The sequence below is a fragment of the Vicugna pacos genome, chromosome 1 (assembly GCF_048564905.1).
Source record: "Vicugna pacos chromosome 1, VicPac4, whole genome shotgun sequence".
NCBI lineage: Eukaryota > Metazoa > Chordata > Mammalia > Artiodactyla > Camelidae > Vicugna > Vicugna pacos.
The window spans coordinates 60,219,231-60,235,296 of NC_132987.1; the positions used below are offsets into that span (position 1 = coordinate 60,219,231).

The window sequence follows — 16,066 nt, forward strand, 5'->3', positions numbered from 1 at the left end:
ATTGTTATGGTGGCTATTTTGAATTTAATAAAGCTAGCAAACTTAGACAGTTAAGCTTCAATGTTTTTATGATCATGCAATAGTAACATTTACTTCGAAACTTTACATTTGTCTGCCCAGACCTAAATTTATCAATAAAAATTCTGTTTATTTTCACAGAATCCTACTCATAATCACCTCTGCATACATCTGAAGAAAGAAAACTCCAAAGTCTTTTGTCCTGCCTTTTTTTCATCTGCTCTTCCACCTTTCTAAACATAAAATAAAGTCATGGGAAAAAATAATTTATGTGTGTTAGAGGCACTTTAAACATCAGCTGCCTTCTGAATGGAAGAACAGTGGAAATGACATTAACATTCTGTTTTATTGTACCCAAGTGACAAATTGGGATAATTTAAGTGGTGTGGCCATTAGGCTCAGTCCTTGAAGATAAGAAACTTGCTCTCCTGCTTGTTGTCTCATTTGTGGTGACACTAGTTCAACTAACTCACTAGCTGATGTTACTTGATGTCACTTTCTTTTCCAGAAAAAGAATGCTAGATGTATTGAAATAAAACTTAACAGCAATTTTCTAAAGGCTATCAAAAATTGTATATAAGATAATGGTAACCCACTGAGTTGTTGTCTATAATGTTCTATGCCCAGAAACTATTTGACTGTGATAACTCAGTTTATTTATTTATCACGTGAAACAAAGCAAGTTAACAGAGAAACCCTCAAATAGGTCGATTTGGGCTACAGTAATTCCATGTATATTCAGCAAAAGAGATTTCAGTTCTTCATTGACAGCTTAGAAAGTTGCCTTCCCAGGCTAAGTCAGTAGCAGCTTACCTGTTTGATTCAGTTGGTGTTTTTGTTCTCTGTCCGTTTGAAATTCATTCATTTGGCTGTTGTATAATTGAGCTAGGCTTTCTGTTAACAGTGTTTTTTCACCTGTTGACAGAGTTATTGGATTGTGACTCGAGATAGGAAAGATTAAGAATAATCAATTGACTCATTTTGTTTAGACTGTTGTCGAACATTTCAACTAGCCCTCAGGAAAAAGCTTTCTTTCATAAGACTGGATTTTTAAATAGAAATTATTTCAGCAGTTAGAATAATGTTGACCATCCTCCTCTGTGCTGAACATTTAAAGGAAATACAAAGTTTAATTCATTGCAGTTCAATTACAATAATATCCTCACATCATTTTCATGTTTTTTACATAAATATTTTTTATTGGCTAAAGGACTTTAAAGCAAAGTCATTTTTGACTTTAAATATCATTTTCATTTAACTCTGCTCTTTGCTGCCATTTCATTACGCCTTTTTTATTCTAATAAAAATGCCCATTGTGTGACAGTTTTTATTTTCCAGTTTAATTTCAAGTTTTCTTCGAATTATGTTTTGGTAACAGTTCCCGTGCCACACCTTTTTTTTTTTTAATTTACCATCAATATATATTCTTTATTGTGATCTCTCTTAATATCTGACACTTAATATGCAAGTTATATCAGTCATATCATTGAAGGATATCACAAAATATTTCAGAAACTGAGAGTTCAGGACATACTTTTTTTGATCAGAAAAGTAGATCCACTTTTAAGCAGCTAGTAGCAATATACTTTGTTTGGTAGCTGAGTGGTCGAAAACATTTCCTGTGTCCTTTAGACCTGGGTGGGGGGGATAGGAAGGGGGTGGAGCGCCCCAGGATTGTGTACAAAGGTTAGGAGATGACGTCGCTGGTTAACTCCCTCTAACCAGTGCTGGCCAGTGGGCAAACACCCTCACTGAAGCCGACATCATGCATTATTAATTAATATTTTGCAGTTATGAGACACAACCACTTTACAACTACAGATCTATTTCTAAAGAAGAAGGAATAGGACTGTATTTCTTTCTGAGAGCTATGGACAGGGGCAAGTGCCCTCAGCTGTATTCCCCCCAGGCAAAGGCTGATGTTAAGTCAGTACTTATCACAACCCTTTGTATAAATTTAAGAAAGGGGTGGTCGGGTATCTCCATTCCTTTGAGATCAGTATTTGTAATTTAAATATATAAATAGATGATAAAAAATACTATTAGAAATCCCATATTAGAGTCCAGATATTCCCCATCCCCCTCAGTAATATGACTTCTTTCATAGATTAATATTTTTTTCCCTTTATGGCTGTCTCAGACTAAGCATGCCAAGCCTCTCCACCCCTGCCCCACTGAAAGTGAAGTATTTATTAAATGCAGATGTTATTAAAAGAAAATAAATTAAATTCAGATTCTCAACAGTAAACCCTGTGTTTTGTGTCTGTAGTTCAGAAATTACAGATGATTCCGTTGTAAACAAATCACTATACAGAAGTATGCAACTGTAACAAATGAAAACAAATTCAATATACAGAAGTTAAATTCTAACTAGACCAGGAATCATTTGTTTTTCATGTCAGAATCTGCAAAGAATAGAGTGAACAGAGCTCTGTATGGAAGACTGAGTAACTGTAAATAGATTATATCTAGAATTTACTGGGTCAGGGCATCAATTTTAAAAATCAGTTTATGAACGATAATGCATGGTAGGAAACAAGCAGTTCTTACAGCTTCACGGTTAAACTATAGTTCAGCTGAGCTATAGCTGTAAGTGGAGCAACCAGCCTTCCCAAGTGGCTTATTTATGTTCTCTTTTGTTTGTATTATCCCACCTTTCCAGGCTTGACAACAGCAGACTCCTTCCCACAAGTTGCCTCTGGATGGAAATGAATAGTGTAAAAATGAGTAGGGAATATTGCAGAAAGTGGTACTTCCTAATCGTATAATCTGAGAATTTTACATACGATGATAATATACAGAGTGTAGGTTTAAAAGTTAAATTCCTTAACTAGTCAATTTTATTGTTATTTATTTTAAATGTATTTATCTGCAAAAAGAAATGTGGTATTTTAGTTTTTGATAAAGGGGATCAGAGTAATTTTTTTTTAATTTCAGTTCTCTAAGCTGATATATGCTATAGTTTCAGGTACTTTAGCAGAATGGAAATGTGTTCGCAAATATGCTTACCTTTTGAATAATCATGGCTTTGTGTTTAAATATTTAAAACTTATTCTTGTTTTTACTTGTGCACTATGAATGAACTTTGTATTATTTTTAAAAACCTTCACACCTTGTAGATGTAACTGCAGTTTATATTTTGCCTGTGCTTGATCTAAGGTCATCTGTGTAGATGAGTAATTAAAGATACTTAAATCAGGTTATAATTCTGTGGTTGGAGAGCATCTTTCAAGTGGTCTCTGTTTTAATGAGGGAGAGAGAAAGAAACCTGTGCACCTAGGGTAATAGTTTGACCCCATGGTATAACCAAATCAGTGGTCTAACAAGCCTCTTAATGTGGCTCTTCTCTGAACGCTTGAATTTCACATGCCTCATGTTTCACAGTTGAAATTTATGGCCTAACAATGCTCTTTTCCATGTCTTGATACTCTTCGATACATTTTGCTATTTTCTTTGGTAGAATTTATTAAAAAAAAAAGTTTCTAATTGCATTTGCTGCCAGGACCATCGTTGTCATTAATGATGGTAACATGTTCAGTCATACATGAGGCTTACTAAAAAGTCATCATTAAGTCTTAGAACTGAAAGATCACTTAATTCCATCTCCCCCGTGATTATGAACTCCCATTCCTTATAATTCCTCCCAGAACTTTGTTCATAAATGATACGTAAAAGATTTGGTGATCATTAGATGTGTGAAATACGGCAGAGCATAAGAATGCCTTCTCCAGGATTCATGTGGTTGGCTAGAGTCAAAACTAGGAAAAGACTCAAAATCACGATTGCTTCCAGAAGGGGTACACAGGGTCTGGAGTGTGATTTATTTCTGGTGAATAAATGGCGAGGCAGTCTTTGAATTCCTTTGGAAGTTTTATAACAAAGAATATGTTTCAGTCATTGTAGCAGTTATTTCACTGTTATCAGCACTAAGAAACCAATCCTCATGTGGAGCCCCAAAAGTAGGTGCGTTTTAAATTGTTTTCATCCTTTGTGCAATTCAAGTTCAAAATATTCATGGAGCCAGAAAGTTTGAAGAGTTTACTTCCTGAAGATTTAATAGGGTAATTTATGTTTTCTTCTAATATTTTCAAATGATGAAGTAGTATGTTTGTCAAAGTGAAGTAGCTACCATATGCTTGTAAATAATCAGATGTATTATTTAATTATATTACAAAATGTGTTTTAAAATCATTATTGTTTAGACAAAATTTAAACAATAAAATACCCAATTTGTGATAACTAAGTCATAATTTCTGCACATCTCAGACTAAGTTGATAGATGTAGAAAAATTAAGACAGGTTCTACAAAAATTGTCAAAGATGAAAAAGCAGGATAGTGCCAGGAAAGTTTAAATGTGAGTGATCTTTAGCCCAAAGAAGAAAATTTTATAAAATAAGGGTAAGAAAAACGTGCATTATAAGGCATTGGATTAATGTGTATTTTGAAATGAGACTGTAAAATGAAAGAGTGTATATGATCACCCTCTGAAACTCTTGTGAGTTTTATTCACATTCTGTAAGAGCAGTGTTAAGGTTCATTTGGGATCAAGTCATTGACGAGGGGGTAACTACAGCTTTTAAATGTTCTTAAATCAGTTGTCCCTTCATTATTGGTTTTGTTTTGTCTTTAATTAAATAACCCAGGTGTAGGCTGGTCCCCATCCGAGTATTTGAGAGAATGCAAAAAGTCATTTAAAAAAAAACAAAAAAAGTAGGCCGGAGGCCCCCCTGAAGCCCACCCAGTCAACATGCGGTGACACTGCCAGCAGCCTCCAGAGAGGCATGTCGTACAGTTGTGTGAAGACGACTAGTGACACTGCTTAGAGTTCAAAGAAGAATTGTCCGTTCTGCTCCTCACTCTTGGAGAAACTAAATCGTAGCAACAACATGGGGTTTTAACTTAGAATTTTATCCACTTGTCAAATAATATGGTCATGATCTAACACTTGGCCAAAAGTTTGTGAGGCCTCTAACATCTGTAAGAAAGTATGTGGGGAATAAGTTAACTCCATCTTCTTAATATGCTAAAGTTTTTCTGAGAATTGGGCCAAATCATCAGAAAGCAGTACTGCTGGGACTACTTACTTTTATCCATTTCTTAATTTATCTAAAATGCCCTTGGCTTTCACAAACAAATACAATGTGATGCACCTATTTGAAGAAAATACACAGTATCTTTTTCACAAAGGTAAAATCTAATGACATATCTCTCTAGTCACTTGAGTTCATTAAAGTAAGGATTACTGGGTAATTCAGCGCCAGCAAAGTTTCCCGGTGCTTCCCTTCTGTCAGAGAGCTCAAGACGTCAATTGTTTGTTTGCTTCAGCTGCCAGGAAATGCTGAAATTAATTTATCCCTTAAGGAATGAGCCTGTTCATTTCTCTGCTCCCTTAGTTTGTGTTCTATTTTTGTTTTCAATCTTTTCCATCCATCTTAACACAGAAGTAGTCATGCATCATTAACAAAATGCAGTACTTACTATTTCTCTGTAAAGAAATGTGTTTGCTGGAGGGCTTAAATCAAAAGTTCTCATACTTGCAGTCAATGATGCTCCAAGTGGTACACAGCCAATCCCTTTGTATGCCAAATATATATATAATTTTTTTCTACACTCAATTTATAGGTAGTGAAACCAGAAGTCACCTTACCTATGCCTTAAGATCGCAGCACACACCTGCCTCCCCGCTGCCATGAGCGACACTAGCAGGAGGAGGAGATGCCCGATGTGTGTTGGGAGAGGAGGTGCGTAGACGCGCAGTCTGCGGCCCTTGCAGGGGTCGTACCACCCTAACTGAGGGCTTATATAAAGGTCTTAGCGGCACTGAGAACACAGCAAAGAAGTGCACTGTCAGTGGCCACGAGCCTTTGGAGAATCTATCTAGAAACCCCCCTGAAGCCTTTTTAATGGTCAGTATCCTATCTTGCCAAGGAGTGATCCTATGAAAACATTTTGACTTCCCTTTAAAATTTTGAAGAAAAGAACTGAAATCTAGAGCAAAGGAACCACTATGGCCTGTGTCATGCATTCATTATCACAGGCAGTAGCAGTTCCATTTTATAGATGAGGAAATAGGCTCAGAGAAGTTTGAAGTAACCAAGGTCATTGGCATGAACAGCAACGTCTAAATTTGAAAACAAATCTGGTTATAAACCTATGCACTTTCCAAAATACGCTCTCTCAAAAATACCTTGAAGAAAATGAGCCTATTTATAAGATTGAGTATATTAGGGCACTGATACACCTAGAAAGTGTACTTTGAGCTAGCTTTACGGAAATGGCCCAGGATGGTTTTCCCTCGCTATATATAAAGGCTGTTGTTGCATCACCAGGGTGGAAGAACCAGTAGAGGTGTGGTTCCCTACAGGGTCCTGTGGGGCAAGGCCATACGGAGACTGGGGGCTCTAATCTCATGTCTACCCGGGCCGTAAGTCTTAGGAGTAAAAATGAGTCCTCTGCAACTTTTCAGCATGTTAATCATGTTAATTTTCCCTTTTTACCTATTAAGTTTCTCTGACTCTTTCTGAGTTACCCCAACTGTTAAGATACATTATTATTTTTACCCTAGTTTTCAAAACCTTGACTGAATATTTAATTTTCCCAAATTTTGACTGCCTTTTTGTTTCTAATAAATGTAACACTTGAAAGGAAAGCTATTAGCAGAAGCCTTTATAATTTCGACTGAAGTTGAGTTTTTCAGGAAAATCATATTCTTTCATTTTCTTGCCCTGAGAGTTTCTCCTTTCCCAGGACCGTTTGAGTGGAAATAGACAGCTCTTCCCTGCCAACGTTCTCAGGAGTTTCTCTTTTCACGTGTCAGATCCCCCCAAGTATGAGCGCCTGGTTGAACATCCCTGCCCTATGCTGCGTCTGCTGTGTTGGAGGCTCTCAGTGGGAGCACTTAGCCACTCCCATTTTCATACATTCAGATTTCTCTGTCCAAATATCTGCAACATTTACATTCTTGCGAATTATACTAATTGCTCTGGTCATAGCTGAAACAGGATCGCGAGACCATGGGCCCATTCGTGTCAAAAGTACTGTTTTGTCACCGCAGCGGTGGATGAGGTACTGGGATCTGGTTCTCTGGGACGGGCGCCCCGTCGGTGCGGTTCGCCAGCTGTGTACCCTATGATTGGCTGGGCTTTTGATGTGCAGATACTACAAGTTGGTCACAAACTTGTGTACAATGGGCCTGTTCTGGTTCATGTGAAAATCAACATCCTTTTTTGTGTTCCCGGGTGACAGGATGCTACAATACTATTAGCATTTGCAAAGAGTGTGCTCTGTCCGAGGGTGTAACCACAGATCGTGTGCTGCTCAGTTTGTGTTTCTCTATTATGTGAGAGACACAAAGAAGCTGAAGGCTGGCAAAGGCCTGTCAGGTCTTGTAATGTGGCGCTCAACCCCCAAACTCCGCTTGGCCTCCGAGGGGCTCTTGTTCCCGGGCCCACCCCTCCCCCTGAATGGGCTCTGAGGTAGGTAAATGAATTCAGGGGCCCGGTAGGCGGGGGATTCCTTTCTGACCTCATTCCTGTACCATTTGTTTGCAGGCTTGTAGGGGGAGAGGAGGACATTTTGGAATCCTTTGTGTCAAATAATTTTCTTGCAGGTTGGGGAGTTAATGGTAACTTTGTCTGAAGCCACCCGAGCAGAAAGCCTCCACGGCTGAGGCGTGGCATGCTCAACCTCAAAACTACAAGATGAGAATGTGGAAATAGGGAAACTTCCAGAGCAGATGGATACGCGGCCTGTCTGCCTGTTGAGCATCTGGTCCTGGGCAGCGTCCATCTTCCCACACGGACGAGACGGGGCACTTCTTCCTTTAAAAAACAGCTTCCTCTTTCTGAGCTACCATGGCTTTTATACTGATGCCTCGAGTTTGGATAATCTTTCGTGTAACCAGTGATGTATATACATTCTGAAATGTTTTGAAAACCTTCTACCACCTGGCTAACTGCACAGAGTACAGCGTGGTTCCTGGAGGAGTTACATCATTTTTTTACCCTCGGACTTACTGTGTTTATCTGGAAAATGAATTACAGTTTTAGAACCACAAGAGCTCTTGTTTAGCAAAAAAAGAAAAAAAGAAAAGAAGCGAGGCCCAGAGAGAAGCAGCAATTTGCTCAGTTTGTTCAACGGAACTAGAGCCCTTGCCTCCTGACTCCTAGGCTGGTACTGTTTCTGTTCCATGAAGATTTAAATCAGGGGCCATAAACTGAAGGGCTCCGAAGCCAGGCATTTTTGTAAAAGAAGTTAGGGATCTGGAGAGTCACGTGAAACCTGCCTCGTTTTAAATGTCAGCAGCTAATGTTAAGAATCTTAGACTGTGTGAGTCAGACAGAAACATCTACAACGTGCTGCCCACCCAGGCCATTTGAAACCTCTGATTTAAACTGCAATTTTCTGTTCACTTCTGACCTCAGTGGATTTGAGTGACAATACTACTAGGTCTTGTGAAAATAATATGATTTCTGGTCATTCTTAGAGATGCATAGATTTTTAGCTTGGTTTAGATGCATAGACAGAGCGTCATTTATGATGAGGCTGGCCTGAAGGGAAGAGCTCATTTATTACATGCCAACTGTGTTGCAGGCACTTTCTGTTACCTTACTTATTCTTATAGCTTCCGAAGGCAGGCATCATCACTGTGCACCTGCAGGTCAACTCTGGCTCAGAGAGGCTGCCTGAAGGGCCGAGGCTGGCTCGTTGGCCAAGTCTTTCTAGGATCCCAGGTAGGTCTGAGTACAGAGCCTGGAAAAGGGGCAGGTATGAGATGGGCTGGCGGTGCACTCACAGCCCCTTCCCTCACCTCCTCAACTCTCCTGAGATGGTGGTTCCTGTTCATGCCGTGAACTGCTTCGCAAAACATGTATGTTCACAAAGGGAGAATCGGATGCACCACTTCCAGCACCATCGATGGGCAAGTCAGTGCTAAGGGAAAACCCTGATTGAATAAGATGCACATACTTATAAATAAAAGCCTTTTGTTCTAAACAGCCAACTTTTTCAAGTTCTGAAACTCACACTGGTGAACCTCAGGTGAGGAAAGTGATGCTTGGCATGCCAAGTTTTTCACAGTTTAAGTGAATTCAGAGTATTAAGACCACATTCATTTTTAAGGTTTACTGAGAAGGAGATAGCCCAGAGTTTCGGTAATTTATATTAGTTGCACAGCTGGAATAAAATCATCTCACTAAAGGGTGCTTTATCACAAGAGAGGGTCTGTTGACTACCACACTCAAGCGTGCTCATGTTTGTGCATGCGTGCATGCCTGTTTATCCTGGATTTGTAACCAAGAGTTCAGCTCTGGTTCCAGAAAAAGAATTCTACTTGGAGAAATTCTACCAGGAAGAAGGCCGCTGCTGAGAAGGGAAAGGTCGTGACAAACACACACGTTTAGGGTGTGAACCTGTGCATTTACTAAGCAGAACAGCAAAGGCAGAGCACAGGCTGTGAAGCCAAAGAAGCGTGCTTGTAGTCACACTCTGTGCCCACGTGGTAAGTGACCTTATTAGAGCCACTTCCTCCTCCAGGATGGTCCCAAAGGTCTCTGCCAGCCCAGATAGCCTAAAGCTTCTGTCACTGATTAAACTTGGCATCTAAAGATGTTCTCCTGAAACCAAGGGAAAATGCGTCCTGATTCAACTAAGTCAGGACATTTTCCACATTACATTCTCTTCTAAGTGAAAAGCATCCTATTTGCCTCCAATCTGGCTACAAAAGATGTTCCTCGCCTAAATCCTTCTAAATAATGATACTAACGTTTACTGAGCGCTTACTATGTCTCAGGCACTATTGTAAGTTTATGTAACCTGTATGAATTCTGCTGGTTTCCATAGTCCTGAGCGATAGCTGATGCTATTTTCCCCTTTTACAGATGAAAAAATGGAGCTTCTGAGTTGCTCTAGTTGTCAGAGTTTGCTTAGCTCATAAGTGGCCAAGTCGGGATTTCCACCCTGGCAAGCTGGCTCCTAGACTGTGCACTTAACCACCGTGCACTGTGCCGCAAACCTTCTCCACTAGAAACCGCCCGCATTGCTCAGTAGGAAGCCCGAGGAAGAAGCTGCTGTTGGCAAAGGATGTCGGAGAAGTCGGAGAGGCTGTGATCTCAGAAGGCAGGCATTTGGGAGCTGTAGATAAGAGTCCCTGCTTGGTGGGGAATGTTTGCAAATAGAACATTTTTCTATTTCTAGGGCTCATTGGAGCACCTCACCACACTCAAGTCCTTGGGAATCAGGCAGCCCCGTCTTGGGATGCCCCTGACTGCCAAGGAGACGGCTCATGAAGCCGTCCCTGCTGCCGGGGCGGGGAGCAGGAGGCTCAAGAGCTTAATATGCACTAGCAGAGGGGAGGGTCAAGACCTGAAACCAAGTCGGTTTTTGAAGAGATTATAGACTGCCTGCCTGAGAGGGCAGAGTACAATCATGTCCATGGCAGGCAGCAAAGGGGCTGGCTCCCTCTGTCCCACTAGCCCTGCTACCAGGCCATTCGATATGGTTGCTTGCATTAGCTATTTTTACAGTTTTCTAATTTAAATGGGTTTTCCTTTGTTCTCATTTTATACCATCAGTTTAACTTACTGTCTTCTGGATACTCTGGGTATAGTTATCTGGAAATAAGGCAAATTAACTTTTAAAATGCCCTTGAAACTCAGGATCTAAAAATAAATTGGTATCTTCGGTAAACTTTATGTATCTGTGAACTACACACCGCCTTTCCTTTATTCTCAGCCAAGCTCCTTGGAAGAGAGAGTGTCCCATTCTCCAGCTCACTCCAAGCCGGCACTTTCTTTATCAGCTGGGCCCCCGTCCTCCACATTGTCGCTGTCTCCACCACTGCCGCTCACTGAGGCCCCCGTGACCCCCAGGCCGCCAGTGGCCCCGAATGCTTCTATACTTAATTTGCTTGATCCATTAAGGCCATTTAATACTTTGTGACATTGCTTCTCTCTCTCTCTCTCTGTAAGCTCTTACTTCTTTGACTTTTGTACTTTCTCCTGGTTTTCCTTCTAATAACAAAGTGGCTGCTGATTTTCAGTACTATCTGCTGAACTTCCCGAGGGTGGGCCTTTCCTGGAAAAGTCACTTGGCATCACTTTTCTCAGTCTTACATTCCTCCTGGCTGGTCAACCTCCAGCCACATCTGCTTGTGACTCTCAACGCTCCAGCCCCATCCTGTTCCTCTCCCCATGCCCCCGACCCCAGCTCCAGCTGCCTACTTACATGACCCCCAGATGTCCAGTCATCTGACACTCAAACTGTCCAAAATGCAGCCCTTTCTCTATTAAACCATCCTGTCCCCAGATTTCACTATCTTGGTGGCAGGCACAGCAGCAGCTACACCGGACGAATGCCTGGGACTCTCCCAGTCCCGGACACCAGCAACAAACCAATCACCAATTTCTACAGTTCCTTTTTTAAGTTTCTTTTTGTTTTGTTTTGTTTTTTGTGGGAGGAGGTAATTGGGTTCATTTATTTATTTACTTTTTAATAGAGGTACTGGGGATTGAACCCAGGACCTCGTGCATGCTAAGCATGTGCTCTACTACTGAGCTACCTTCTTCCTGCCCCCACTTTCTACAGTTTTTATCTTTCTATCTCTTCCCCTCCTCCTGTCTCTGCACACCTCAGATGGTCACACAGCTCACCTCCGTTACCACCACATGCCTTCACTTTCAGTTCTCTCTTATGCATCCTCCATACTCTTGCCAGAAAGAGTGTGATCATTTGATTAAAACTATCTCCAGATAAGTTTCATGTAAAGTTCAGAACCTTTAGCCCATAGCCCCTCAGGGTACAGGGTCTGCCCAGTTCTCCAACAGCAACTCCCCCATCCCCCCATCCCACATCCTTATCTAGAGCCACAGACCTGCTCGGTCACTCCGCCTTCCCACACACACACCCTTCCATCTACAATGTCCTCCTTGTCCTGATAACCCTCATCCACCTGAGGGGACCCCGATCCTGGGAAACTTCCGGGACCCCTTCCATCCTTCCTCCCCCGACTCCCCCCCCCCGAGTTAGCTGTGTTTTCGTTAGTGCCCCACGCATATGCCTGTCCTGACACAGCATGGAGCCCAGGGACTGCTGACTTACTCACACGTGCCTTCACTAGACGGAGAGGTCTTTAGGGGCCAGGCACTAAGTGTTCTAGATCTTCTTATGCCCAGCACTTCACACAGCATCTGGCACATAACAAATATTGAAAAACTGTTTAAATGAGTGAGTTTTTCATGTCTATAAAACATAAAGTATATAGACACTGAGTTAAGTATTAATGTTTACTACTCTCTGTTTACTCATTTGTGCGTTCATGAGTATATGAGTGTGATCTCTTTTTTCATTTGCTATATAATATAAATACTTAACTTTTCACTCCAATTGGCAAAAAACTGGACCCATAACCAGAGTTTACTATAATTTGGAAAACCCATTGCGTCTTTGGTTTCCTCATTGATAAAATAAGAGGGTTTGATTGGATGTTCACTAGAGGTCCTTCTAACGCTGCCACTTGTAAAAGCTTTGGTTCCATTTTTACATAAAACTGCCTTGTCTAAATAACACTGCCCTAACTGGCATATTGCTTTCAGAGCTATCATCTCATTTAACCTTTAAAATAATCAGTATGGTAGATAAGATAGCCAATGTGATGAAATGAGTAGTATTGTTATTGGTTTGTTTTGTTTTGTTTTGGGGGGAAGGTAATTAGGTTTATTTATTTATTGGTTTAAATGGAGGTACTGAGGATTGACACCAGGGCCTCGTGCATGGTAAGTACACATTCTACCACTGAGCTATACCCTCCCCCCCAGTTACTGGTTCATCTTAAGCATTTAGCCATCCTTAATCGAATAATTTGATTCTAGCCCTAAATTTCTGAAACACTTATCTCTGCAGCACAGGATGCATTTCTAAGTCCTGTAGCTCTCAGAGCTGTACTCAGAATAGAAAACACTTTCAGAGGGAAATCCTCAGCTTTTCATTTTTGGACCCTGGAGGGTCCCGAGTAACTTCTGTCTTAGATGCCAAGTCTTCCTCACACCAGCAATTGATAAGGGTGGTCTGTGTACCCCAGACCCTTTCAGTGGTCACAGGGTGATCATAAAACACGATTTTATAATAGCACCAATATTTTATTTCCCCGTCTCACTATGTTGACATTCACCAGCTCTGCAAAGGCAGCAGTAGGTAACACCGCTGAGTGTGCATCCAGGCAGCGACAGCACCTGTCCTAATGGGCGCTGGGCCGTTTCCACCACCACGCACCACAGCTTCAAACAGACAAACAAACCACAAAGCTAGTTTTACTCAAAGAATGGCTGGATGAAACAATAAAAATGATTCACTTATTTTATTAATTTGTATTGCTGTATTATTAATGTAATTTACTGACTTTGAATTTTTATTAGGTCTCAACCCTTAAGTACATGTCTTTTAAATAGTCTGTGTGACAAATTAGGAGGATCACAGAAATTCCTTTATCACCCAAAATATGATGGTCACCTTAAGGGAAAGCACTTGTGCCATTATTTTATTTCTGTCCTAAACTCTCATTTTTTTTTCAAGGAACACCATTTTGCTTAACAGAATGACTAATAAACTACAGTCATTCAAACTGACTCACGAGGCAGACGTTTTCTGCAAAGTAGGAGTGACCCTGCCACTTCCAGGAAGACGCCTCTGTAGTGCTGGTTGCCCATGGTGAAACTTACACCTTTAAGCAAGAATGAGCATTTGGAAAAACGTAACGAGCTTGACAACATCTCCGTGTTTTTCTGATGAGATGGAGGATGGTACTTATGAATGAGATTTTTTGATATTGTAAAAAGATGTCAGTTGGAAGATCTGCATACCCAAGGAAACCAATATTTTCTGGATGGCTAAGTGCATGACGGGAGCAAATCAGGCCTGGGGAAAGGTCCTCTCTAAGCAGGAGGTAGATTGAGGAATTTCATGTCAGAGAGTATGTGCTCACTGGCACATCAGGCATTGGTTTAGTGTCAGAGGAGATACACTATTCCCTGGAAAGCCTCATCCTTTCTTCTTTTCTCATCCTATCACTGTATGAGGCCAGCTTGTCTTCATCTCCTTCAACCAAAACAACATATTGCAACAAATTGAATATAGAAAAAGGTATAAGAATCTGTTTATCTTCTGTCCAGCCAGACATTAAAGAGAGTTGCAAAAAAATTTTTTAAAAGCTACTTTTTAAAAAATGACATATAGTTAATCTACAATGTTGTGTTAGTTTCTGGTGTAAAGCATAGTGATTCAGTTATATATATATTATTTTTCATATTCTTTTTCATTATAGGTAATTATAAGATAGTGGATGTAACTCCTTATGCTATACAGTAGGATCTTATTTATCTATTTTATATATGGTAGCTTTTATCTATTAATCCCAAATTCCTAATTTATCCCTCCCCCTCTTTTCCTCTTTGGTAACCATAAGTTTGTTTTCTATATCTGAGTCTGTTTTGTAAATAAGTTCATTTGTATCATTTTTTAAGATTCCACAAATAAGTGATATCAGATGATATTTGTCTTTGTCTGACTTGCTTCACTTAGTATGATAATCTCTAGGTCCATCCATGTTGCTGCAAATGGCAATATTTCATTCTTTTTAATGGCTGAGTAGTATTCCATTGTGTGTGTATATATGTATTTACCACCTCTTTATCTGTTGCTGAGCACTTGGGTTGCTTCCACATCTTGGCTGTTGTAAATAGTGCTGCTATGAACACTGGGGTGCACACGTATCTTTTCAAATTAAGAGTTTTCTCCAGATAAATGCCCAAGAGTTGGATTGCTAGGTCATATCATAGTTCTATTTTCAGTTTTTTAAGGGATCACCATAGCGTCCTCCACAGTGGCTGCACCGAATTACATTCCCACCCACAGGGTAGGAGTGTTCCCTTTTATCCACACCCTCTCCAGCATTTATTGTTTGTGAATTTTTTAATGATGGTCATTCTAAAAAGTTACTCTTGTTGCTAGATTCTTTTGTTTTTCATTAGAGATGTAACTTATGTTAACATGAAACCATTTTATTTTAAAAAATTAATTGAGTAAATATTTTGAATATTTCTCAGTTTCAATTTCTAATTTATTAGAAATATCCATTTCTAATTTATCAATATTAAAATAATATCAAGTATTATATCAAACATTAAATATCAATAGGCATAAACCCATGTAAACAAAAACTTTGGGGTACACAGTAATTTCTAAGAGATTAAAGCTTTGCACAGGGAGACTTAGCTACAGGATCAGCGCCTTTGTTCAAAATATCTGAAGCAATGCAGTCCCCGTGAGAATTATTGCTTAGTTTCCTTGCTTGAATTCAGGGTATATTTTAAATACAATGGCAAGTGTTAGAAGAGGGTCTAGCGAATGTCAGTGATTGTTGGTGTGTGAGGTGCAAGTTAAGCCGTTTTAATACATGACTTAAGGAAACTGTAACATCAGGGATGACATTTTTAACGCAGTACACGGTGTTTTTGTTTATTGGAGGCTCAGCATTCATGAGGGGAGTCTCGGGTCTCCGTGTCAGGGAGAACGTGCTTCCCTGGAGCGCCTGGTATGCCCTGACCTTCTGGCAGCCACTTTTCTCCCTTTTCTTTGGCTGGAGGAAGCCCAAAGCTAAATTCTCGCAAATGGAAACGTACATGTCCGTGTTAGCCCACCATGGTTTCATTTTGCTATTCCCCTTCCCCCCAAAACTTGTCTTTGATTTCTTCATCTGAATTTTCAGGGTTTTCCCAAAAGCTACCTCCGATCCTTTCACCAGATGAAGTAACATGTAATCTTATGTAACTTGTATAACTTATGCAGCTGCCAGTGGCAGGAAGTTTGTTCTCCTCTGTGTACCAAGGACCAGGTTGCACGTCTGTTAACTTCTTTGTCGTTATCTCCTTTAATGCATGTGTAGAATTGGGATGTGGCTTGGAGAAGGAGAGCAGCAGAGCCATGCCTTGTGAACATCCGGAGAAGCCAGCCAGCACCCAGAGAGGAGGCGGGCCGGTGCATGGGAGCGGTGGCCAG

At 40.5% G+C, this 16,066-nt stretch overlaps 1 protein-coding gene across 5 annotated transcripts in view; it reads left to right on the forward strand.

Annotated features, from left to right (window-relative positions):
- The window catches only part of OPA1 (OPA1 mitochondrial dynamin like GTPase), a 79,831-nt gene extending 79,220 nt beyond the window's left edge, over nucleotides 1–611 (forward strand). For all 5 annotated transcript variants that reach the window (XM_006200947.4, XM_072962874.1, XM_015236586.3 and 2 more), the window contains one exon: nucleotides 160–611. The gene's annotated coding sequence lies outside the window, so the exon portion shown is untranslated. The remainder of the gene's footprint in view (nucleotides 1–159) is intronic.
- The last annotated feature ends 15,455 nt before the right edge of the window (nucleotides 612–16,066 follow it).